Source organism: Ahaetulla prasina, chromosome 3 (assembly GCF_028640845.1).
Source record: "Ahaetulla prasina isolate Xishuangbanna chromosome 3, ASM2864084v1, whole genome shotgun sequence".
NCBI classification, from domain to species: domain Eukaryota; kingdom Metazoa; phylum Chordata; class Lepidosauria; order Squamata; family Colubridae; genus Ahaetulla; species Ahaetulla prasina.
Genome location: NC_080541.1, coordinates 108625381 through 108652860, shown reverse-complemented (window position 1 = coordinate 108652860; position 27480 = coordinate 108625381). Strand labels below are relative to the sequence as shown.

Here is a 27480-nt window from a genome sequence, read left to right as displayed (position 1 = left end):
CTAGGTCTATTGAATATCCAAAATTTTTAGCCCAAGCTATCATAGTTTCCTTTACTTGTTCTTCTTCTAATTCAACCCCCAACAAAAAGTTACAAATTTTTTTGATTAATTTATCCTCTGTTCCTGTGAGAATCCTATCAAGCTCAGTCTTTTCTAAATAAAAACCATAAAGTTTAACATCTTTCTGATATCTTGCTTGTATTTGCATATACATATACCAAACTAACTCAATCCCGTTCTTCCAAATCTTGTTTCTGCTTCAGTTCCCCCCGTCTGTTAACATGTCCCTATATCTAATCATATTTCTAATATTAAAAGTATTTGGGTGTATTAAAGCCTCCATTGTTGATAACCATGATGGAATTTTCACACAGTATTTATCTCTAATCTTCTCCCATGCCATTAGCAATGCATTTCTTATGTAATGTGTATGAAAATATGTATGTATCTTACTTCTCCCATACCATAAAAAATAATGCCATCCTAATTGCAAATCATGTCCTTCCAAAGTCAGTAATCTTGTATTCCTTAGTTCCACCCATTCCTTCATCCAAGTCAGTGCTGCCGCCTGGTAATATAGTTCCCAATTCAGCAGTCCAAATCCTCCCTTTAGCCTCATATCCTGCAACATCTTTAGACTAATTCTAGTTTTTTTTCCTTTGCCATATAAATCTTCTTGTTATCATATTAAGATGTTGAAAATAGTTTTTTTCAAGTTTTATCGGTACTGTCTGAAATAGATATAATAGTCTTGGTAGTATGTTCATCTTTATGATTGCTATTTTCCCCATAAGTGAGAGTTGCAGTTCTCCATTTCTCCAAATCCTTCTCAATTTGGTTTTTCAGTTCATAATAATTATCTCCTTTTATCATTACACATCTTTATGTTAAATAGATTCCCATTTAACCCATTTGTTTCTCTGGATGTGATTCATAATATTCCAACGCATTTAGTATTATCCTAGTATTGTCTCTAATTTGTCTCTTAGGTAAGAAGCCATTTTGATCTATACGAATAAATTCATTTAACAGTCTTTTCAATCTATTCATCATTATTGAAGCAAAAATCTTATAGTCCACATCTAATAAATAATTTGTTATTTTCTTCTCCTTTTCTTTTTTTATTTTATATGCTAACCATCTTCCTGGTTTATTTGCATTTTCAAAAAAAATCTGCCTGGGTGTTCTTAATTTATTTGCTAATAACTCTTTGTTCATTTAGTTTTATTTCATGTTTTTTTAGTTCCATTCTTTTCTTAACTCTGTCATTATGGCTATCTTCTTGGAATTCTTTCTCTAGTTTTTTGTATTCTTCTTCCAATTCTGTCTGTTTCTGTCTTTTCCTTTTTATTTTTATTTATTTTTATTTTTGTCACAACATCATATAAAAACATATAAACATATAGTATATAAACATATATATGAGTAAATATTAGGAGGTATAAGCATCAATATATATATAGGAAGAAGAAAAGAAAAGAAAAAAAACAATAGGACAGGAACGGTAGGCACGTTTGTGCGCTTATGCACGCCCCTTATGGTCCTCTTAGGAATGGGGTGAGGTCAATAGTAGAAAGTTTTTGGTTGAAGCTTTTAGGATTATGGGAAGAGACCACAGAGTCAGGTAAAGTATTCCAAGCACTGATGATTCTGTTACAGAATTTTGTTTTTCTTTGCGGTATAAGTTATTGCCAGTCCCCTAATATATGCCTTCATTGTGTTCCATACATTTTGAAGCAATGTGTACACTTTTTTGTTTATTTCAAGAAAGACGTCAATTCTTTTTCCATATATTTTGCAAATCATTTTCTTTTAATATTAATATATTCAACGTCCATCTTCTTCTTTTCTTCTGTCCTTTATTTACCATCATTGGGTTATGGTCTGCCCATATATTTGAACCAATATTCACTTCTGGTATATTCTCTATCAAGTCTGCCAACATCCATATCATATCTATTCTCGACCACGATAAGTGTCTATTTGAATAGAAAGTAAATTGTTTTTCTTTTAAATGCTTTTGTCTCCAAATATCTTGAATACTCAACTCTTCTGTCATTGTACGAAAAGATTTTGCCATTGTCCTCCTTGCTTTTTTATTTATCTTTATTGTTTTATAATCCAATTCCGCATCTTTTATGGCATTAAAATTTCCCATTATGCAAATATTTTCGTAATCCAATTTTAATATTTTTCTGTGTAGTCTCTTATTTAGCCACATTTTAAAGCCACACACATGTGTGCAAGCCGCACTCACGAGCAAAGCACACTCGCACTTTCGGTGCTGGGTGAACTGGTTCTGCCACCCACCTCTGCATTAAACCTGGGTCAGTGATAAGAAAAGACCAGGAGATTGCCCACTTGTGTTCCAGTAGGCTGATCCTGATGAGGAGATAATAAAAAGAGATTTTGCAGGCATGCCATGAAACTGAATGCCAGGACCTGCAAAAGAAACACTGAACTCACATAGCAGAGCCTATATTGGGTTCACAAAACTCCCTACTTTCCTAAACACATTTGGAAGATAATTATCAAGAGATCTTTGGAGGAACAAGCAATCAAGCCACCTGGTGAGTGATCCTTCATCCTAGATTAATGATAAAAACAAAGAAAAAATTTAAAGGATATAAAAATAATTCCTTTGGTAAGACACCTGCCAAAAGTATAAATGTCGAAAGTTTAAAACAAACTAAAGGGACAGTTGAATTTGAAATTATAGACTTTAAAATATTTTTTGAAATAATTAAACAATTAATATATCTCTCTGTGGGACAGAATTTGTTTGGATTAATTGGAGACAATGATTGTTAGCTTTCCAAACCAAAAGATACAGTAAGGGAAATTTACTAAAGACAGGTGACTACAGAACTATGAAAGTATTGAATGAAACTAAAAATGATCTGAGGAAAGGAAAAAACTCTTACTTTTATTTCAGGGATTAAAATAGTAAGCACTTTTACAAAATACTGGAAACCCTTTATGGACATTTTTCTGAAAAGGGTTAGAACTAGAAGTGATGTAATGAAAGGATTTGCTAATTGAGAAGGGATGGTTAAGGGAAGAAGTGATCTATGCAATGTCATTTTAAGGATGAGAAGTGATATTAGGTTTATAACGGTGGGTTTCAATTTTTTTTACTACCGGTTCTGTGGGTGTGGCTTGGTGGCCGTGGCATGGCTTGGTGGCCGTGGCTACCAAGGAAGGATACTGTAAAATCCCCATTCCCACCCCACTCCAGCGGAAGGATATTGCAAAATCTCTATTCCTTCCCCACTCCAGGGGAAGGATACTGCAAAATCCTCATTTCCTCCCAATCAGCTGGGGCTTGGGAGACAGAGAATAGATGGGGCGGGGCCAGTCAGAGATGGTATTTTACCGGTTCTCTAAACTACTCAGAATTTCCACTACCAGTTCTCCAGAACTGGTCAGAACCTGCTGAAACCCACCTCTGGTTTATAACTGCTATAAAGAAGATTGGAAGTCAGTTCTTTACATATTTTTTCTCCCCCCCACCTTTTCCATTTTTTCTTTCTTTTTCTTTATATCTTTTTTAAAAAACTCATTTTGTATTATCTTTTATTATTAAACATTTTAAAATAAACATAATTTTAAAAAGCTGCAATTACATCCGTCATGAGACAAAAACAGGAAATTATGAAATATATCCCCCTATAGTTAATTTAACTGTAATCTAAATTTGTGTCATGTCACTCATTGATCAAGTGTCATTCTCTGCCTCTTAACAATCATACATTGCTAGGTTGAATATAAACTTTGCTCACAAAATGCATTCTACAGTATATCTCCTCTATTTACACAAGTAGGATATATACTGTTATTTAAAGTCACAAATTTAAAGTTTCACTGACTTAATAACAAAACCTTCATTATACCTATACTTTAAAACCTTTTAAAAACATCATTGACTTAATTACAACAAGATAAAATTATTACATTCCAAATAAAAATTAAAAAGTATCAGTATTTCTGATTGTGAAGTCTACATTATTTAGAAATTTTACTTGATATTTCAGGAATATTTTTCATTTTTTCTCTTGTGACAGCATCTGTAATAATTGACTATGAAGAAGAGATAACAAACACACTCCAGACCAGGAGGTGTTAAAAACCAGGGGGTGTTATTGCAACTTTTTTTCCCCTTCGCTAAAACGGTGGTGGGCGTGGCCAGCGCATGATGCATCCAGGCCACAGGCCGCGAGTTTGACACCCCTGCAGCAGACCAAGGATTTCTGAGCCAACAAAGAAATGATCCTTCTCTGTTAGCAATAAATGAAATTACAGATGATTCTCAAAATAATTAAGCAGGATTGCTATTTTTCCTGGCAAGGAAATAAAAATTATTGAAGCAGCTATATTTCTATTTTCAAAAATAATATGCTGTACACCTGGAATATTAAGGCATGGATGCTCAAGATTTTAAAAATGTTAAAACATTCTCTTTTAGATTAGATCCTTTTTAATCATGGGTTTTTAGTTTAAAATAGGCACATACTGGTCTATGTATGAACAGTTTGATAAAATGATAATGGCCATTGAAGTAACAATTATTTTAGTAAAATTACAGCAATTTGCCTTTTAACACTAAATTACTTAAGATTTATTGCACAGTTTTATTACTCCAAACTGCAATTTAGCCCTAATTCAAGAATGAATTTAAAATAAATCATAATTAATAAAATGGGGCCCAAAAGAAATGTAGCTATGAAGGTATTAAGTAATTGTAGGTTCACATGCTCAGTTTATCACTCCATGCACTGGAAGAGCTCCTGGGAAACAAGAAGAATAAACACTTTTCATAATTGAGGAAATTGTGGAACAGTTTCATTTCTCCTCAGAAGGCCAAAGCTATTATGTTTTCCCATGGTAAAAAAAAAGTTGGTGAAACCCAGGGAGAAGATATTACATGCATACTACACGGCCATTTCAAAATAAATGCAATTGACTTCCCCAGATAAGATATATTTCCTAAAATGACATTTTAAGAGAATTAAAATTTATCAGAATTCAGCAGAATTTTTATATAGAAGTATATATTACACAGAAAGAGGAAGAGGTTTGAGGAAACTTAATTCCAGGTGTGGGCATCATACAGATGTGGAATGCAGTACTACCAGTAATCGCATAGCAGTTCCTAAGAGCATAGAGTTAGACAGAGAGGAGGGATCCTGGGAATTGTAGAATTGTAGCTCAAGAATATCCAGGATAAATTTCTTGCAATCATATGGATTATGATCAACTGTGGTCACACACTCTTCTTCCTCTTCCTGTAATTGAAGCATATTCTTTGCATATTCCGTGGAGTAACCTACAAATGTCTATGTATTCTATTTCTCTGTTCCTAAAATGTAGGACAAACTATTTCTGTGCCTGCTGGAACATTGTAAAATATGGTATGCTGTGAATCATTCTAACTAAGTTTTATTGCCACGTTTGGGGATAAACAATAGAGGAAGGATTGCCATTCAGATAAGATTTGTTATTTTATTTTCAGGGGTTGTGGTCCCTGACACTTCTGCCAGACAGCTGGAGGATTTGTTTGAAAGTAGTTAAAAACATACTTCTCCACCCAGAAGTGGGTGTTACCTTTGTCAAAAACAATATAAAAACAGTTGACGTTTCACCTAGCAAATAAGTCTTGGAGCAGAATTGCAGAGTATTTCCATCTTTTCCTTGGGAGTGTAAGTGCAGCATGTCCGAGAGGAAGAGCAGAGGAAGGGGCAAAAAGAATAAAGGGGAAAAGGAGAAAGAAACAGATCCTGAAGAAGGTATATTTCATTTTTAGCACATTTTATTGCATTATAGAAGCTTCTAATAGTACAGCCTGTGATAATGTGTTAAGAAATGGTTTATATTGTTTTCAAAACTTAAGTTGATTTGTTAAATGCTTTCTGAATACTGAAGAACAATACCCCTTCTTCCCCAATTTTAGGAAGAACAAATATACAAATATTTTCTGGAATATCCATGTTCTAATAAAAGAAATTTCATACAAACTGTATATGATGAGAGTTACTGGTGTAACTAATTCTCCTTTTGAGTATCAGAACCAATATTAGATTAAATGAAATTCCAGTTAGCATATTTGGTGATGCCAAAATAGTTGTTTCTGTACATAGCATGTGTACTATTATTCTTTCTTATAAAATAATTCTTATCTGATAGCTTGCTTTATTAGTATAGGTTATTGCAGATGCACATCTAATTGGTGAACTGGAAAGGTAGGCAGACTTTCACATGCATTCAGTATTATGGGAATAACAGGCATGTAACTTTAATGCTCTCGTCTTTCAGAAAAATAGAGTAACAGGTTATTCAGTGCAGGAATGCGAGCCTTATTTAACAATGACATCCAAAATGTTGGCAATGATATAACATCTTTTTTTTTTTCCTGCCCACGCATTTTCAGTTGTTGGGATTCTTGGCAATGCCACTGAATGATAAAGTTTGTTTTTGTGAGATCAGCATAAGCACTGATCAGAGAGTTTCCCTGTGTCCCATATGGTTGTGTTTAGCTTTTCTTTCTTCTTATTTCGTTATGTTCCTCACTTCCTTTCATTTCAGTGCTGCCTATCATCCTTAGCTCCCAGATGCTAACAACATAGGTGCCGAACAGAACTTGTAGAGGCAGGTAGGAACAGCATGAAGTACTGTATGGCCACTTACTGAAAGATAATAACAGAAAGGGCTGTTCTGTTGGGTCTTGCCTTTTTTCTTACCTCTGCTTGTGGATGGAGAGAGTTATGTATAGGGCAATTGATTATTAAATGCTTTCATGTTTCACTAATGTTAGAGAAGATGGAAAAATGATTATGTCTGATGCTGGTCAAAGAGTCTTTTAGTAACTTTGGAGGAGATCAAGAATGTTTGGGACAGGAACAAAGATGATAATAATGGAAGTTAATATTACTGGGCTTCATTGCAAGGGACAAAATAGTTGTAATATGGAATGGATTGTGAACAGCATCAAAATTACAGGCATATAGAGTAACAGGTTACTTATATTACTCTTAATTTGTAAATGCAGTATGATAATACCAGCAACAAATATGCACAGGATGGAGTTATGAGTTATGAGCATTTCCAATGGAGTAATCTAATTTTAAAACGTAATTACTGCAGCTGTGCTGTTTTGCCTTTATTTTTAATGTTAGATCTGCTGACCTTAGTAAGTTAAATGTAAATCTTGTAGCAATGAGGCAGGATGATCCTTTGAAAACTTTGTCTCCAAGACAAGTGGCTCTTCAGTGATAGTTTTCATTTGGAAAATTATATTTCTATTCTATATGTTGAGGTCATTCCAGACTTGAAAAAACAGCTAGTGACAGATAGCATCTTGTCTTGACTGACTAGTGAACCAAAATTTCCTGTCCTCAAGCAAATACCATGTTTCCCCGAAAATAAGACCCTGTCTTATATATTTTTTTTGAACCCTGAAATAAGCGCTTGGCCTTATTGCCATGTGCTCAAAAGCCCAATTGGGCTTATTACCAGAGGATGTCTTATTTTCGGGAAACAGGGTAGTTATCGGAATGAAATCAAACTTTTGCTGTGATTTCATGAGATTTTTTTTCTGAAAGAAACAAAACATTCAGTCACTCAGATGGGCAAATAATTTTTAGCTATCTTGGCTCACGGGATTAGATGAAAGGCATCTTGGCATTTCAGAATAGAATAGAATAGAATAGAATAGAATAGAATAGAATAGAATAGAAATTTTTATTGGCCAAATGTGATTGGACACACAAGGAATTTGTCTTGGTGCATATGCTCTCAGTGTACATAAAAGAAAAGATATGTTCATCAAGGTACAACATTTACAACACAATTGATGGTCAATATATCAATATAAATCATAAGGATTGCCAGCAACAAAGTTACAGTCATACAGTCATAAGTGGAAAGAGATTGGTGATGGGAACTATGAGAAGATTAATAGTAGTGCAGATTTAGTAAATAGTTTGACAGTGTTAAGGGAATTATTTGTTTAGCAGAGTGATGGCCTTCGGAAAAAAACTGTTCTTGTGTCTAATTGTTCTGTTGTGCAGTGCTCTATAGCGTCGTTTTGAGGGTAGGAGTTGAAACAGTTTATGTCCTGGATGTGAGGGATCTGTAAATATTTTCATGGCCCTCTTCTTGATTTGTGCAGTATACAGGTCCTCAATGGAAGGCAGACTGGTAGCAATTATTTTTTCTGCAGTTCTAATTATCCTCTGAAGTCTGTGTCTTTCTTGTTGGGTTGCAGAACCGAACCAGACAGTTATAGAGGTGCAAATGACAGACTCAATAATTCCTCTGTAGAATCAATGTGTCTTCTAAAGCTGTGTAAACTGCAATACTGACATAATTTATGTAAACCAGGTTTGTTTAATCAGAGTTGGTTGATTATACATAAAGCTAAGCCACAAATCAAAGTTTACAAATAATGATAGCTAGATATACATAACTCATTGACATTGATTGTTATGTTGTGGGTTGATTGAAGAGACAGAAAGCAACAAATGTGTCTTCAGCTCTTTATTGTAACAATGTAACTTTCAGCAATCCCCGCCTGGCAGCCTGCCCTTATATAGGAGCTGCCTGGCGGCTTGACCAATCAATTTAAATTATTCTTCCCACCTGGCAATGGATCTGAGTGAAGCCTTTACTTTTTCGGCTTCAGTCAGTGTTTACTGAGTATCTTAACACCCCTCCCCACTCAGATAGCTCATTGACCAATAAGAAGTTAACTAGCTAACGTAATCGTGCAAGTAGTTGGGGCGTTGGGAGACCCGCTTCAACCTGCGCAGTTCAGTTGGTGTATTGGCAGCTGTCAGGTCAGTTGAATCTGTTGTTGCTCACTGGCTATCCAATGGATCTTTCTGGATTATGGCCCTGGCCCTGGTTTCTTCTGGCACTGGTTCATCGATGATTCCCAACTGGATTCCCGGTTCCCCGGGTGAGTGCATTTGTTGGTTATCTGGTTTTGTGGCGGCTGTACTCATGGGGCATTTATTTTGTTTGACAGAGTTGTTGCTTTTGTTTTGGATTGTTTGTAGTTGGTGGTGTACTGATGTTCCAATTCAGCCCTGGAGTTGGTCAGTGTGTCTTCTTCACATTTGAACGTCCTCTGACTCCACTCTATAGGAGTGGGGGCTTGTAATGTTTACTACATTGACAGTGACCCATACAGTATGGGTCACATATCCTGGGCGTAATTACGAGTATACACCAAGTCTCCTACATTAAAAGATTGGAGCTGGCTGGTAGTGTCGGTGGGTGTTTCTGGTGTATAATTGGGGTGTTGCCTGTCTAATTTTGTCCTGAGTCTGCAGCCCATTAATAGTTCAGATGGGCTTCTGTTCATGGTGGCATTAGGGGTGACGTGTTGGATCAATAGGAATTTATCAATTCGCATTTGCCAGTCCCCTGGGCCCATTCGAGATAGTGCTTCTTTGGTTGATCACACCATTCTTTCTGCCTGGCTGTTACTGTTGGCATGAAATAGTGCGATCAGGGCATGGCGGATTCCCTGTTCTGCTAAGAATAGTTTGAATTGGTGTCCATGACCTGTGGGCCGTTGTCAGATACTAGAATGCTGGGTAGGCCATGCGTGGCAAATAATTTTCTCAGCACTTTGATGACTGCCACCGCTATTGTGGAGGTCATTAGAACTATTTTCAAACATTTTGAGTGCACATCGACTATTATCAGAAATGTTTACCCATGGAATGGCCCACCAAAATTTGTGCACCCTTGACCAAGGGGCCCTTGGTGTTTCCAATTCGTGCGCCAGAGCAGAGGGGGTGGGGGTCTGGCCTCTTGGCATTGTGCACATGTGGCTACCTATTCAGTAATATTTATGTCCACGTTTGGCCACCAAACATAGGTTCTGGCCAATACTTTCATTTTTACTATCCCCGAATAACCCACATGTAAAACTTGTAATATTGATCTCCTTAAATTAGGGGGCACTATTACCCGATCCCCCCACAATAGACAACTGTTTTGAATGGAAAGTTCATGCTGCCAAGTGCAATATGGTTGAAAGTCTGTGCCAACTGGTCCTTGCGGCCACCCCCTACAAACCCACCCCAGCACTCGTGCCAATGTCTTGTCCTTGGCTGAGTATCCAGTTATATCGGTTGCTGTAATTGGTCCGGTGGGTAACTCCTCAATGAGGAGCACTGGTTAAATGGGGACTGGGTCTTCCATGAGGGCTAGCAGTGGGCACCGGCAGAGGGCATCCATGGTGCTCAGGAGTTTGCCAGGTCGGTGAGTTAGGTGATAATTGTAGGTGCCAGAAAAATTGTCCATCTTCTCATTCGAGGTGACAATATAGTTGATGTGGGGCGGTCTCCAGCAAGTATGCTGAGGAGCAGTCAGTCACTAGTTCAAAATGTCTACCATATAGACATTTGGGTATATGGTGTTTGTGAAACTGTTTGATCCCCATGACAGCAGCCAGGGCCTCTTTGTCCAGTTGGCTGTAGTTCCTTTCTGCCACTGATAAGGTCCTTGAATGAAAAGGGATTGGTGCTTCGGTCCCATTTGGCATTCGGTGGCTGAGGACAGCCCCAACACTAAACAGAGAAGCATTACAAGTGAGCGTGATTGGGAGGGATTCACAAAATTGCACCAAAACACTTTTGGATGACAAGAGTTTTTTGACTGCTGTGAATGCATTTGCTTCCCTCCAACTCCAGGTCCATGTAGCTTTTCTATCCAGAAATTGGTGTAGTGGTTCGGCCACTGTTGCCTTCTGTGGTAGAAAGATGCCGTAAAAGTTTAAGTCCCAGGAATGCCTGCAGTTCCATTTGGTCTGGGGGTGGGGCTTCTTGCATTGCTCTGATCTTTTCATTTGTGAGGTTTATTCATGATCCATCTATCAGGTAGCCTAAGAATTCTACCCAAGGTACAGCTATTTTACACTTTTGTCTTTTGACCTTAAGCCCCACTTCTTGAAATCTGCTAAGGACTAATCTTAGGTGGTCTAATAGTTCCTTATTGTCACTGGCAGAAATTAAAACATCATCAAAATATGGTATGACCCCTGGAATGCCTTGCAAAAGGCATTCCATGAGGCTTTGGAATAGTCTAGGTGCCACAGACTTTAATTCACTGACGCCAAATTGAAGTCTGTGGCATTTAAAGGCTCCCCAGTGGGTAACTAGTGTTTGAGTTTCCACTGTGGCATTGTCCACCGATAGCTGGTTGGTATGCTTGCGCTAAATCTAATTCTGAGAATGTCTTTCCTTTTCCCAGGGAACGTAAAAGGTGCTGTATGATTGGCACTGGATAACCATTCTGATGTAATGCCTTGTTGATTGTTCATTTGTAGTCCATGCAGATGCGGAGTGAGCCATCTGGCTTGCCCGACATGACTATGGGTGTTTCCCACTTTACATGGTCAACTGGTTCTAAAACCCCTTGGGCAATTAGTTTATCTAATTGGCTGTCAATTTTTGGGCATAATGCAAATGGGACTCTGCGTGGCTTCAATCTTATGGGGGTGACTTGGGGATCTAGGCTGAAAGAGTTAGGTGTTCCATTATACTTGCCCAGACTTCTGTTGAACACGTCTGCAAATTCCTTTATCAGCTCCTCTATGCTGTCATCTCAGATGGTATGGATTCCAGTCATCCCCAGGCCTAGGGATGCGGACCAGTCAAATCTGAGCAGGCTTGCCAGGTTGCCACTTACTGTGGTTAGTTCTAGTGGTCCGTTAAATTCCTTGAAAGCTACTTTGAATGTTCCGTGCCCTATGATGGGGATTTGGTTCCCCTGATAGTCCTTCAGCTGAGTCTTAGTGATTCCTGGCACTAGTTGCTGAATGGTGGTCCAGGACACAATTGGTATTGACGATCCCGTATCTATTTCCATGTCGCACAGTGAATCCTAAATGGGGACCATGACATGGATCTTCTTTGGTACAAGCGGGTTGATGGGGACTTATCTGGTAGGTCAGATAAGTAGGTTTTTTGCAGAAATGGGTTGTGCTGTAGTCAGCAGTTTGTTTGGCATGACAAACTCTTGCCAAATGCTCCTTCTTATCACATTTCCCGAAAATGGCATCTTTGAAGTGGCAGGCTGACTTCATGTGATTTCCGCCACATCCCTTGCACCCCACCATTGTCCCCTCTGAAATTTCTCTTCTTACTGATCAGAGGCAGCAAACTTCGTTTTCTTCATCCATTGACCCTTCCCTCTTGGTACTGCCCTGATGGATGGTGGCATTTTGGCACAAAATGGTTGGGTTGGTAGATTTTTGAAGAGCTGCTATAGACTTGATCGAGTTTTCCGTGGCTCTGGCTTCATCTAGTGCCATCTGCAGGATGAGGTTGGGTTTGACTAGCAGCCATCTTTGGAGATTTAAGTCTCGTACTCCACAGATTATTCGGTCCCTAAGCATTTCATCTAGTTCTCGGAACTTGCAGTATAAGGCGGCTGTTCGCAATGCCATGACATATTCATTTATTGATTTGCCTTCTTCTTAGTTCCGGCAATAGAATTTGTGCCTTCTGACGATCTGGGATGGCACGGGCTAGTAGTGTCTCCAGAGAGTATTCTGCAGTGTCGTTCATGGTACGGTCTGCAGGACTGTGGGTTCCACGAGTGCCTTGGCTACCTGGAATACCTTCGACTCACAGTGGCTCAGAAATAGTGCTCATTTCCTGTTGTCCGAAAGTCCCAAAAGGTCATTAGACTCTAGGAAGCACTCAAATCGGGTCATGTAAAAGTCCCAGGTTTCAGCACTGGATTGAAATGCTCGGGTGGTGCATGTGCAATCATCTCGAGAGGACACATGCAGGTTAGGCTGTGTTGATGGTTGGTGAGATTCTGGTACTGCGGTAGCCTATCTTTGTTCATTGCCTTGTTTCCTCATGGCTGGATCATGATCAATTCCTTTGTTTCCTCTCTTCAGATCCCATCCTCGTCACCAGTGTTATGTTGTGGGTTGATTGAAGAGGCAGAGAGCAACAAATGTGACTTCAGCTGTTTATTATAACAGTGTAACTTTCAGCAATCCCCACCTGGCAGCCTGCCCTTATATAGGAGCTGTTTGGTGGTTCGACCAATCAATTTAAACTATTCTTCCTGCCTGGCAGCAGACCTGAGTGAAGCCTTTACTTTTTTTACTTCACTCAGTGTTTAATGGGTATCTAACACTGATGTCTATATTTTTGCAACTCCGATTATTGAGAGTCATCGTTTCTTTGTTTTGTTTTTAAAATTATTCAGTTCCTCCATGAGCCCAGGGATGGCCAAATTCAAAAAGGTAAGAGGCTCCATCAATATAATAACTGTGTTGAAGAAGGAAGTAAATTTCCCTCTTCCACTCCTCTTTTGCAGATGGCTGCTTTGAATCTGGATTACTTGGGTAAATTTTAACTTTTTCTGATTTCCATCAGATCTGAAACAATATATGCTTATCTAAAAATAGTTATGTTTGTGAAAGTGAAATGCACTGAAGCATTATTAAAATAAATAAAAGATGATATATATTTACTACATGCCAAACTACTGATTAAATATTTGTAGGGCCCAAGGCTAGAATGTCTAATAAAGGTGCAATACCAATCTTCCAGTAAAATGAGAATCAATTATTGAAGCAGCTCCTGAACAGGTGTGTATGAAATGGAAAATGTTTTGTTTTCTGTCTGGCACAAAACAGTTCCTCTTGAAATACTGGCTATACTCCAGTGGAAAAACTCTTGTGATGGCTCAGGTATTCTAAATTCTTGCAGAACAAAACTCTAAATGTTTAGATTATTCTAGCTGTAGGGAACAACTGGAACTCAAAATAAGCTCTTTGGTCCTTAGTTTCACCCTCAGGGATATAACATCAGATTGGGGATGGGAAGTAAGAGCCAACATGCATTGTCACCCCACCTATCTAAAGTTATAACAACAGTCTTGGCATACTGTTTGGGGCTTTTTTGGTAGCCAGTTTACCTGACAGTTACAAGCTAAGAGAAAGAAAATATTGCTATTTGCTGAAGTTGAATAAGAGTTGCTCTTGCTCAATATTTGCATACATAACATTAATGCTTAAACAAAAGAATATAAGTACAATTATTGCATTTGTAATTACCTAACATTGTACGAACTAGCAACACCTGTATTTAAATGCTCTGAAAACATAGTATCAAGAAAACACAAGAATATGCAAACACCACACCTACATCAAAGCCCAGCACAGAGTTTTTACATTTTTAAATACATCTTGGAAGTTCAACATCAATAGTTCAACACAAGAATATATACAGAGCATGTATGCACCTGCTCATCAATAGTGATAAGCTCAACTACTCAAACTAATTAACATACCAATGATGATCTCACAAATCAAGCAGGCCACTTCAGTTATGGCTGATTCAGTTGCTTCTAACAATTCTGATTCTCCTATTCTAGGAACTGAGCAGTCCACCACAACCCTTTAGCTTTGAGTCATATGCTTAAACAATGGCTGCTTTGTTGTGCACGCCAATACACCATCTAGTCTAAATCAATAGCAGCAAAGATAATGCTGAAATGGGTTAGGGGTTTATTTAAGCATCCCAGTTAAAAGCCACAAAACCAAAATCCAGTCTGTTTTTGGAAGGGCCAAAAACACTTGAAACAATGCTATGCAATATGACAAGCTTTACTTTGAATGGAAATAAATCAGCATATTTTATTCTGAGCTTGAAACAAAGGGTCTTGTCCTAACAACAGCATTGTCCACTTTTGTAGGTCACATCTTTATGACATAGCCTTATTCTCAGTCCTGAGCCTACCACAAGAACAGCATATGCTCACATTGAGCTCTTTTAGTTTAGCTGCCCTGCTTTCCCATTTCTCCCAGTAAATGTATTGTTGCACATAGAATAAACATTGCTACCACTTTGGTAGTCCTGCCCAGTTTCTATTGACTGCTGAGGCTGCTATAGATCTATGGATATTGTTTTCTAGCAAAAGTCTGTTTTTGGGAGTGAAAAAGTTTGGTTTTTAAACTAAAGCAAAAAGAGCCACCTCTCCTGCCATTGCTGCCAGGCAATACAGCACTTTACATTTCCTAACAATTCCAAAAATCTTTTAAAACACATAAACTATGAGACAGAGAGAGGGAGGGGGAGAAAGAGGGAATGAATGAGGGTGTCAGATCCCTAACGTGATACTGCCATTCAAATGGAGGGAGGGGGGAACATGGGGATAAGCTGTATTTTTATAAACTTTTTCCTGACATCTAAGCACCCTGCAGTATTCTCACCTCCTTTGGAATGTAATAAGGAGGGAGGATCATGTGGATTGTTTCAGTTTGCTGAAAGTGGAATGATATCCTGGGAATGGCTCCTTATCAGTTTCTCAAGACAGCCATTACAATAAACATCTTCACATCTGTGGATTGGCTAAATCCACATTCGGACAGGAGGGATTCTAAAGATCTATTTCTAACTGTGTAGTTTGGGAGGAAATTTAGAGTCTGCTTGACCTGTCCTGCTATCACTTCTTCTCAATAAAAGGTTCCTTTTGAAATACTGCATTTCAAGAGTCTATACTTGACTCTTGAAATGGGTGGGGGGTGGGGGTAAGGGGGAGGGGAATTGGGGGGGTTGAGGGTAGAGGATGGAGTGATGGTTAATGTACAGGGATTATTGAAGATGTATAAATATAATTAATGTAGGGTCAGGTCTGCCCAGTTACCATTTTAGAACGGTGGGGAGGGAGAAAAGAGGAGAGAGTAGGAGGTAGGAAAGAGGAGAAGAGGGGTAGAAGAGGGAGAAGAGGGAGGAAGAGGGGTAGAAGAGGGAGAAGGAAGGTGGAGGGTGGAGGGAGGAAAGGATGTAGATAAGAGAAGGAGAGGAAGGTCTGGAAAGTAGAAGAAGGTAGAAGAGGGAAGAGAGTTAAAAGGAGGTGGTGGTGACTGGGCAAGCCTGACTAATTGTATATAACTGTACATTGGATGAGCTGTTGGATATGATTGTAAAAATAAAACTTTTTTATAAAAAAAAAAGAGTCTATACTTTTTTGGGAAAGGAGGATAGGCAGGGTCTTACAGAAAGCAGACTCTGCAAAGTTAGGTCAACCTGGAGAAGCACATTTTCACTCTACCATGAGGACCTTGCAACAATATCTGAGCAAAACAGCGAACAAGGAGAAATCGAATGCGCCACAGATATCTCCACTATCTCAACCCAAAGCATGCTACTTATACCCAGTCATAGAGATGGGGATATCCCGAGAGGTCTCCAAGAAACCTCACTGGTCACTTGGAATTGGGGAAAAGAGAGACAGCTGGGATGGGAGAACCCGAGGAGTCATCCTAACCCAAGGCAGTCAAAAGCGCAGCTGGAGATTAGAGCTGGAAGCCTTGTCTGATCAAGAGGAAACTTTCGAAGAAAGCAGGTGGGAGGACCAGCTGAAGCACCACATCAACTGGCTGGTAATCGAGGTGCTAGAAAACATCAACCTGAGTGGGGAACTGGAACTGCCACCCAGAGGAGCAGAAGCCGCAAATGACACCCTGGTGATTACCCCAGACCCTGTCCCAAGGGATCAAGACAATGCCACTGGAGTAACCGCCACTGCAACAAATCCCCCCCCCCGCAATCCGAGTTGCCGCGAATATACCAGGTCAGCCCAGGGGTCTGCAGTTTGTTTATTTATTTATTTATTTATTTATTTATTTATTTATTTATTTATTTATTTATTTATTTATTTATTTATTTAATTTATATACTGCCCTTCTCCCGAAGGACTCAGGGCGGTTTACAGGCAAATAAAAACAAATTCGACAAAAATTTTAAAACATTTTAAAAAGCTAATTCAATTAGGCCGGAACAGACTAAAACTATAATAAAACCCAAATTAAAACTACATTAAGCCAGCCCCACGCGATGAAACAAAAAGGTCTTTAGCTCGTGTCGAAAGGTCCGGAGGTCAGGGAGTTGACGTATCCCCAGAGGCAGCTCATTCCAGAGGGCAGGAGCCCCCACAGAGAAGGCCCTCCCCCTGGGGGTCACCAGTCGACATTGTTTGACTGACAGCACCCTGAGAAGACCCTCCCTATGGGAGTGCATGGGTTAGTGGGAGGCTGTTGGTAGCAGCAGGTGGTCCCGTAAGTAACCCGGTCCTATGCCATGGAGCGCTTTAAAGGTAGTAACCAACACCTTGAATTGCACCCGGAAGACCACCAGAAGCCAGTGCAACTTGCACAAGAGAGGTGTTACATGGGAGCCTCGAGTTACTTCCTCTATTACCTGCGCAGCCACATTCTGAACCAGTTGGAACCTCCAGGTGCTCTTCAAGAGGAGCCCCATGTAGAGTGCATTACAGTAGTCCAGGTGGGAAGTGATGAGGGCGTGAGTGACCGTGCATAGGGAAACCCGGTCTAGAAAGGGACGCAACTGGCGTACCTGATAAAAAGCTCCCCTGGCGACGGCCGTCATATTCTCTTCTAAGGACAGCCATACATCCATGAGGACACCTAAATTGCAAACCCTCTCCATGGGGGCCAATGACTCGCCCCCGACAGTCAGTGATGGAGTCAGCTGGCTGTACCGAGGTGCCGGCATCCACAGCCACTCAGTCTTGGAAGGGTTGAGTCGAAGCCTGTTCTTCCCCATCCAGACCCGCACGGCTTCCAGACACTGGGACATCACTTCAACGGCCTCATTGGGGTGGTTAGGGGTGGAAATGTACAGCTGAGTATCATCAGCGTACAGATGACATCGCACCCAAAACCACGGATGATCTCACCTAGCGGCTTCATGTAGATGTTGAACAGAAGAGGCGAGAGAACCGACCCCTGTGGCACCCCACACATGAGGCACTTCACGGCCGATCTCTGCCCTCCTGCCAACACCGTCTGCGACCGGTCAGAAAGAAAGGAGGAGAACCACCGGAAAACTGTGCCCCCCACTCCTAAACCCTCCAGCCGTCGCAGCAAGATACCATGGTCGATGGTATCAAAAGCCGCTGAGAGATCTAATAGGACTAGGGCGGAGGAACAACCCATGTCCCGAGCCCTCCAGAGATCATCTACCAACGCGATCAATGCCATCTCCATGCTGTACCCAGGCCGGAAGCTGGACTGGAACAGGTCAAGATAGACAGTTTCATCCAGGTACTGGGGGAGCTGTCGTGCCACCACACTCTCAACAACCTTCGCCACAAAATGAAGGTTGGAGACAGGATGATAGTTCAATAAAACGGCTGGATCCAGGGAGGGCTTCTTGAGGAGGGGCCTCACCACCGCCTCTTTCAAGGCGGTAGGGAAGACACCCTCCATCAAAGAAGTGTTGACAATTCCCTGAAGCCAGCCTCGTGTGACCTCCTGTGTGGCCAGTACCAGCCAGGAGGGACACGGGTCCAATAAACATGTGGTCGCATTCAGCCTCCCCAGTATCCTGTCCATGTCCTCGGGAGCCACAGTATCGAACTCTTCCCAGATAACATCATCAAGATCTACCTCCATCATCTCGCCCGAATCTACCCAATCTGAGTCCAGACCATCCTGGATATGAGCGACTTTATCGTGCAGATATTGTCTAAAATCCTCAGCACGCCCCTGCAAGGGGTCCTCCTGTACTCCCTGATGGAAGAGGGAGCAGGTTACCCTAAACAGGGCAGCTGGGCAGTTATCTGCCGATGCAATAAGAGCGGAAAAATACGTTTTGCCGTTCTTGTCGCCACTAGATAGGTCTGAATATGGGACCTTACTAGTGTTCGGTCGGATTCAGAACGACTGGTCCTCCAGCCATTCTCTAGGCATCTTTTCCGGCGCTTTATCTCTCTCAGCTCCTCAGAATACCAAGGAGCCAGTCAAGATCGACGCCGGGTCAGAGGCCGCAAAGGCACGACACGGTCCAAAGCCCCTGCCGCCGCCCTTTCCCAGATGGCCACTAGTTCTTCAGACAAGCCGTGAGCTAGAGCCTCAGGAAATGGCCCAAGCTCCGTCAGAAACCTCTCTGGGTCCATCAGGTGCCTGGGACGGAACCAATGAATCAGCTCCGTCTCCCTGAGGTGTGGGTTGGCGGTTCGAAAGTCGAGTCGAAATAGCGAATGATCTGACCATGACAGGGGTTTGATGACTAAATCCCCTAATTCTAGATCATTCAACCATTGTCCAGAGACAAAAATCAAGTCCAGAGTGTTTCCCCCATTGTGAGTGGGACCATTAACTAACTGGGTCAGGTCCAAGGCCGTCATGGAAGCCATGAACTCCAGAGCTGCCGCTGATGTTTCACCAACCGACGGCAGGTTGAAATCCCCCATAAACATAAGTCTGGGGGTATCAACCGCCACCCTGGCTATCACATCCAGCAGCTCGGGCAGGGCTGCTGTCACGCAGCACGGAGCCAGGTACGTAATCAGCAAGCCCATCTGCATCCCCTGACCCCACTTCACAAAGAGGGACATACATCCAGCTATCTGTGGTATAGGGACCTCCCTCGGGTCCAGACCTTCGTTAATAATAACTGCCACCCCACTACCCCTATTCTGGGCCCTCGGCTGATGGAATGCACGGAAGCCCGGTGGGCACATTTCCACAAGAGGCACCCCCCGTTCCGTGCCCAACCAGGTCTCCGAAATGCCCATCAGGTCCGCACCCCCTTCTTGTATAAGATCGAAAATAAGGGGGGCTTTATTTACTACGGACCTGGCATTACATAACAACAGCCGGAGGTCCAGGCTCTGGGGATTCAAGCCACTCGGGGAACGAGGAAAGTCAGGGGACCGGAGTGCGTGATCGCTCGCAAACAGTGAGCACGCACTCCCCGAACATGATGCGGCCCCCGCTTCCGCCATATCTGCCTCTCCCATTTACCGTGCAGATGGAATAGCTTTCATAGAGTCAAGCTCCAGCCTCCTCCTTCGCCTCCAAACCTGTAGCATCTATGCCATGGGCATGGCCCTAATGGGTTTCCCCCAGAGCCCATCCTAACCCTCCCTCCCCTTAAAAACCCTTTACTTAAGTCATTTGAAAGAATAATAAAAAACGATTTTAAAAAACCCCTACGTCCCTTCTTTGCGACATACCACCTCTTGGGATTCCAAATTTCGTCATCAAGGTAGGCCCTCGATAGAGTGGAGGGCCACATCTGCGAGAGGGGGGAGTCTCGCAGACCAAGAAGTTCCGCTGACGAATACATCCGGGTTCCGAAGAATGGCGGGTGATTTTATCCCGGTCAGTCCAGATGATAACATAGCAGGTCTCCGGTTGGGGAACAAGATTAGATGACAATACGTCCAAGGTGGAGAATGATGTCACAGGATGACAGGTCATCTGGGGTGGGCACCCTCTCAGGCAAAGATGGAATACTGCCAATGATGATTCTGCCAACCACTCTGTGCGTAGGACTAGGACTAATGCTAGTCGGTGACCAAGCAATTTCCTCGTCATAGTCATCCGCATTGGTCGCCGCTGCCACCGCAGCCAGACGCCAAAAAACACCGCCATCACCACCGCCACCATGACAGTCACAACCGCTCAGCCTCTGAAAGGGCTCCAGGGGAGGGAAAAAGGTCAATGCCGCCGACGCTGCGAAAAAACATCACCGCTGTCGAGAAACGTCGCTGCCGCTGTCGCCACAGCCACCGGCCAGTCCAGCCGCTCAGGCTTCCGGGAGGGCTCCAAGGAGGGAGAAGCCGCCGCCACCAAAAAACGCCACCACAGCTTGCCACCACAACTGCGGTGGCCACAACCGCCCAAACCTCCAGAAGGGCACCATGGGGGAAAACGCCACCGCCACCGCCGCCAGAAACGCCGCCGCCGCCACCACCCAATCAAGCCGGTGGAGCCGCTGCTCACCCCCGACCTCATTTCAGCCAGCACGCTCTTCCAGAGGATAAAAACCCCAATTCAGGCTGGCAGAACGTTCCCCTAGCCGGGCCAAGAACCGAAGATGTCCAAATCGGTCTCCCCTGCTAGGACCGGCTGGGAAAAGGCTGCCATTCCTCTCTCCACTATTTCGTTACTTGCGCCATCTTGAGCATGCGTTGGAGAGACAGACACCATCCTTAGGAGTGAAATTTGATGGAAACCTGCAGCAGCTGGGATTCTTCATGGTGCATGTACTCACCTACATGCAAGAATACAGATGTGCATTTCAAACCCAAGGCGCTAGAGTACAAGTCATGACACTTACGTTAGAGGGAGCCATGGCCAGTTGGATGGTCACCTTGCACAACGCAGATGCCGCAGAGTTAAAAAACTTCAACAGATTCATGATGGCTCTGCATCACCGTTTTGAGGACTCCCTAGCAGACCAAAAACCTAATCAAAGTCGTGAAGCAAGGGTGACGATCCATAGCTGAATACACTGAGGAATGCCGGGACCTGGTTTGCCGTGTCGACTGGCTGGAAGATATCTTGGTGAGCTTATTCAAAGATGGATTAAACAATGACCTCTACAATGCCTGTGTTGCCAGAGGAGCACTGGATCGCCTGCCTGAGTGATACCTCGACATGGAGAGAGCTGAGATCGACATTTTTAGGAACCCGTACCAAGTGAGCTGAGGCTAGAAGAGATCCCACCCCCCAGAAAAGAAAAGAAAACAATGCCAACCACCACCACCCCGTTACTCTGAGGTCATCGTCCTGTTTTAAGTTCAGGAAAGGGGCACCGAGCTGTGGAGTGTCGCTCGAAGATGCCGATGAGAAAATCAGACCTCCTGTTGGGGGGGGGGAAACTCACAAAACCAAGTCCTTGAGGGAAGGAAATGTCCCTGCGAAGCAAGGCAACTGTCAAGTTTCAAGCCCCCCACTCCTTGGGGACCAAAACTCTGGAAATCAAACCAGAGGAGCCAATTTTCACCGAAAGTGACTCAGAAAAGGAACCACTGGTAAGCAACTCAATTGAACCATTTACCCTCCCCCTAAGACTGTTTATACCCAGTCAAGACAGAGAAGAGTCAGGATGCACGTGGTGCCTAATAAATCCCACCTTAGTAGGGAAATTTGGAATAAATCGAAGGAGACTGAGAAACCCGATCACATTTTGCTAATTAGATAGATCAATATACGGGGAAGAACCCGCCATGTTTGTTACTGCGCCCCTACAAATAACTATGGATAGTCACAGAGACACTGACATTTGTGGTGGCACCAGGCATTGAAAGCATGTTAGTATTGGGGTTAGCATGGCTGAGAAAATGGAATCCCAAAATTAAATGGAAGGATTGGTCAGATTTCAGTTACGGATAACTTTTGCTGCCAAAAAAAAAGGAAGATCGGAAGGGGAGGCTTGACCGTGAAGTGGTGATGCCTGGTTGGGGAATGCCAAACAGGGATATACAAAGGAATACAGAGACATTGCTGAGGTTTTCAGTGAAAAGGCTTCCAACAGAGGCTTGCAGCGGTGACGTCATGCTGTAGCGGGGTGAACAAGCAGGGGCTCTGCTTGTTTGTACCCGGTTTTTCATGTTTTTGTGGCTTTTTTGGTAGGTTGGATCTGGGAGAGATCAGCGAGGTGGAGGGGTTTCTTCGGAGTCCAAGCACGGAGCAGTGCGAGCTCCTGTTCAGCAAGAGGAGCCCTCTGGATATACATGGAAGAAACCTGCATGAAAATGGCAGATCCAGAGGCATGACAGCCCAATGTTTTGTATGGGAGAAAATAGTGGAAAGCAGCTTGAAGAACCAGAGACAGGAGAATAAAAGTGACAGAAAGGAAAAACTCTCAGGGATTATAAAACAACTTGAGACAGAAACACAAAGTGAGTCTCCAAGAGGGAAAGTGAGCAGCAAGGTGGCGGTGAGAGCAAGGATCAAGAATTGTCAAAAAGGAAGAGAAGTTAGCCTGTGAGCAGAGCAAACAAGCGGATTTGGGGCTTGATCACTATATTGCTGATATTAGAAAGAAAGAAAGAAACTATTTAACTCTTGAGTTTGTTTCCTGGAGGGAAAAAAAGAGAAAGTGTTGTTTATGCTAGATGTGTTGGAGATGACAGATTAGAATTTGCATTACAGACAATGGAGGTGACTCTGCAGTTTTGAACAGAGAAGACATCTTGGAGGAAGGGGTGAAAAAAAAGAAAAGACCCTTGGACATAATAGGACTTGGACATAAAATACTTGTTTACAAGAAACTTCTAAGAAACTTATAATATCATTATATTTTTAATTATATCCTACTGAAGTATTTATAACTATATATTTATACATATTTACTGAGGTATCTATAACTTATAATAACCCATTTTAACTGTTGTTTATTTTATACTTTCATATTGATATATATATTTAATCTTGCATATTAACATATTTTTATTTAATTTTAAGACATAATTTTGGAAAGTATCGATCATAGGAAATGAGGAATATATTTAAGAAGTATTTGTTATTATCTATATATCTATTTATATTTACTTATTGTTATTAATAACAATAATAAAATAATAATGGAATGATATCTTCTTTTTAAAAGGGACGCGGTGGCTCAGGGGCTAGGACGTTGAGCTTGTTGATCGAAAGGTCGGCAGCTCGGCGGTTCGAATCCCTAGTGCTGCAGTGTAACGGGGTGAGCTCCTGTTGCTTGTCCCAGCTCCTGCCAACTAGCAGTTTCGAAAGCAGTAAAAATGCAAGTAGAAAAAATAGGGACCACCTTGGTGGGAAGGTAACAGCGTTCCGTGCGCCTTTGGCGTTGAGTCATGCCGGCCACATGACCACGGAGACGTCTTCGGACAGCGCTGGGTCTTCGGCTTTGAAACGGAGATGAGCACCGCCCCCTAGAGTCGGCAACGACTAGCATGTATGTGCGAGGGGAACCTTTACCTTTTTAAATAATAATTGTTAATTAATTAATTAATTAATTAATTGTTAGAAATTGGTATTGAATCAATTATGGTTATATAAAGAGACTGTTGGGAGATATTATAACAACTGTATGGAAAGAACTTAGAGTAATCAAGGAAGGATAGTGATTGAAAGAGAGAAAGAGAAAAATATAGTTGATTATATAGTGTTGTGGAAAAACTTTTTTAAAAACATCAAAATGACAAGCACAACCACCACAATAACAAAAATAGGGGAAAAAATAACTTCAACAACAGCTTCCCCCTCAGGGTCCAAATCTGTGGAAGCCGTATTGGGAGGTGAAAAACATGGTTCTACAATTAACTTAAAAAGTATGCAGTCAACCCTACTAGCAATACAGGAAACAATATTAAGAATGCAGGAGGATATGACAAACAACCACGAAGACATTAAGAACAATATGGGAGAAGTAAAGGGGGAGATAAGAAAGTTAAATGAAAAAATTGGTACTATGCAGGAGATAATAACCAAGAACGAACAAAAGATAAAATTGGTAGAGGTTAAAACAGAACACATAGGGGAAAAAATTATGTATAGCAACAAATAAGATGGCAGTAGAACACAGAGAACTATAAAATGTCATACTAAATCTGGAAATGGAAAAATTGATGTTGTACCTCCACTTTCAAAACATCCTGGAAAATAAAAATGAAGATCTCCCTAAACTAATGGCTGAACTCTTAGTGGACCCACTGGAAAAAAGCAAACAAGAGTTGGAAAACTAAATTGATGAAGCTTACAGGATTCATACGAATTATGCATGGAGGAATAAATTTAGCCTCTCACCGAAACTCAGCTTATTCTATTTATTTATGGTTTAGAGTGTTGTGCCAATCTCTACAGAAATGAATTATTTCAGAAGATAGGTTACTTCAGAAGTTAATTTCAGCATGTTGTACAAAAATTGTCAATAGGTCTGTAAGGGACTCTGGTCTTGATTCTATACGAAGAATGATTGGGATCACAGAATATTGAGATGGAAGAGATAACATATGATGGGAAAAATATAGAAAGATTGGACAAAGAGATGAAATTTGGATAACACTTGCCCCAAAATAAGGCTATAACAAACCTTAGTGGCTGAAGAAATGGAAAACAATATTGCATATTTGGGAGAAGAACTGCTGGACTTAGAACCTCATTGGAATGGGAGAATTTCTAGTGATGGGGAATCACTTTAAAGTGGGCCATCAATAGGACTTTATTTAACCATTTATAATTGTTAGGAACAAACATGCTGTACTAACTGAGATACATGGGGGAATCTGATGAAATGAAAACAAAATTCCTAAATAATTTCATACAAAACAACATTAGTGACTTGAGAGCAGAGACTGAGTCTGAATAGATAGTGGCTGCTTAGAATCACTGATCTTTTCAGTTGGATACTGGTCTAGCTTACTAGCTTGCAAAGAGGAGAAAGGTGAGATGGTGAGAAGCATCTTGAGATGTTTAAGAATAAAATATTTCTACAGCTCTGATTGCTGAAGCAGAGGGAGCTTTTGGGGATAGCTGAGAATGCAGCTTCATTTAGCCAATCTTTCTACTTTGGACAATAAAAGCCAATATTGCAAGCATAATCATTAATAATGAAAAAGAAAGGATTTTTACTACAAGAGGCACAATAATATTACAGATAATTTTTGCTACAGTGAAAAGCAGAAGTATCTTTAAAAAATATTTTTACATTAAAACTGCTGCTTGGGAAACAGAAATTTCCATGGAGAGATTATCTCTAGTGGCAATTATTTCACCAAGAATGGGAGAGAAAATCTCTTCAGAGATTTGTATCTCTGTGTGTAGGCATTAGAAAGTGAGCAAGTGAGAAAGAGGTAATTATTGGCTGTAGGGCCAACTTATGGAATGAATTCTTGTGGGGAGATGTATCTGCATGTCCTTAAGTAATCAAATAGCTATCAAGCTGACCAACATGTCTTGAAAACTACAAATTTAATGCCAATACACAGGTGCTGAATATTTGATGTTGCAGTTAAGAAATTGAGAACAAGTAATACTAGTCAGTATTTTTTTTACTTTAACGAGATACTAAGGGATTCAATGGGTCCTTAAATCTTACAAAAACTTAAGGAACTCATTCGATCCCTTTGGAAATCAAGCCCTATTTTTCATGGAATGTTTCACATGTTTCACATTAAGGGAAAAATGAAGGCCTTAAATCAGTGGTGAAATATAAAATTTGTTACTACCGGTTCTATGGGTGTGGCTTGGTGGGGGGGTAATGTGACTGGGTGGGCGTGGCCAACTTTTTTTTACTTTTAAAAGCATTTTTTCTACAACCTTACAACTTAAAATGCTTTTAAAAGGCTCTGACGACCCCAGCTGAGCCACATGATCATCAGAGGCTTTTTTTTAATTTTTAAAAGCATTTTTTCGGCCGAAGAAAAAATGCTTTTAAAAATAAAATAAAAAAGCCTCTGATGATCGCGCAGCTCAGCTAGTCATCGGGGGGGGGGGGAGGATTTTTGCTAATGGTTCTCCGAACCACCCGCCGCCATCACCACCGAATTGGGTGATCCGGTCCGAATCGGGAGCATTGTGCCCCTGCCTTAAATCTCTGCAACAATATGGCACAGATTTTGCTTCTTCCCCTTAAAAAGGACAAAAAGTCAGATCTGAAAACATCAGCTTCTCCAGTTCCAGAGATGGCCCCAGTTCTGTTCCCATCTGTTTTATGGTAGGCCTGAGTTTATATTTCTACCCTAGTGTATGTCAGTCAAGCTCCAGTTACCTTGACATTTTAGTATATATTAATCTACTTCTGTGTAAAAGAGAAAAGAAAGAAGTTATTTGTGATAACAATGTTCCCTAAAATAAATCCAAACCTAGAACTTGTTTTCTGTTTAAGGGATACTTCTTGCCACATTGCCAGGGTTTCTATTTATTCTTAATAATTAGAAGTCATTATATTATTCAAGATGGTGGGGAACAATGAGGCTAGTGAGATGGAGCAATTCAGCTCACCCTGGATTTTGCTATTCATATCCAATTTGGGCTATGACCAATTCAGACAAATAAGTACTGATGACATTTGATCCATGGTGAAGCTAGCATTGCTTCCTTTCAGTAGGTTTTCACTTTCTGGGAGGACCATCCCAATAAATTGTAAGTGCTGCTAAACCTAACTTTGTTTCTGAAGGCTTAGATGAAGGTATATCTTAAATCAGTTATAGCAATTCTTTTTCACTTTATCCCTTTCCCCTTGGTCTGATAATAGCTCTCTGAATTTTCAATAACAATCTATGCAATCCTTCTCTTTAAAAACTTTGTAATTGAAAATTATAAGGATAGATTTAGAGATACCCATTGTATCAACACATTTCACAAATTTGCTGATCATTTTTTGGGGGGGAAATTGTTAAAAGGGATTAACAGCTATTCTAAAACCCAGGTTTTCCATAATACAATCAATAGTTGGATGCTCTGGGGCTGCAATTCTGCCTTTCAACTTTTTTGAGTGTTTCAGTAAGCCATCTAGTTATATAGTTATGTGAGTGAAAGGAAAATACCATTTGGGGAAGACAATTAAGAAGAGTGGAATCTGAGCAGGGTTCCTGCTTGTATTTCATTCTTAATTCTGAAGGAAAAGAATAAAATAAAAACCCAACAAATGAAATTCAGGAATGTTGCCATCAAAATTCACAGCAACATTTTGGAATGGGATA

The 27480-nt window shown here is 41.1% G+C and overlaps 1 protein-coding gene across 1 annotated transcript in view; it reads left to right on the top strand.

The window, feature by feature from the left end:
• The window catches only part of NRG2 (neuregulin 2), a 287139-nt gene that overhangs the window by 145438 nt on the left and 114221 nt on the right, over positions 1-27480 (top strand). The gene's annotated exons all lie outside the window — the stretch shown is intronic.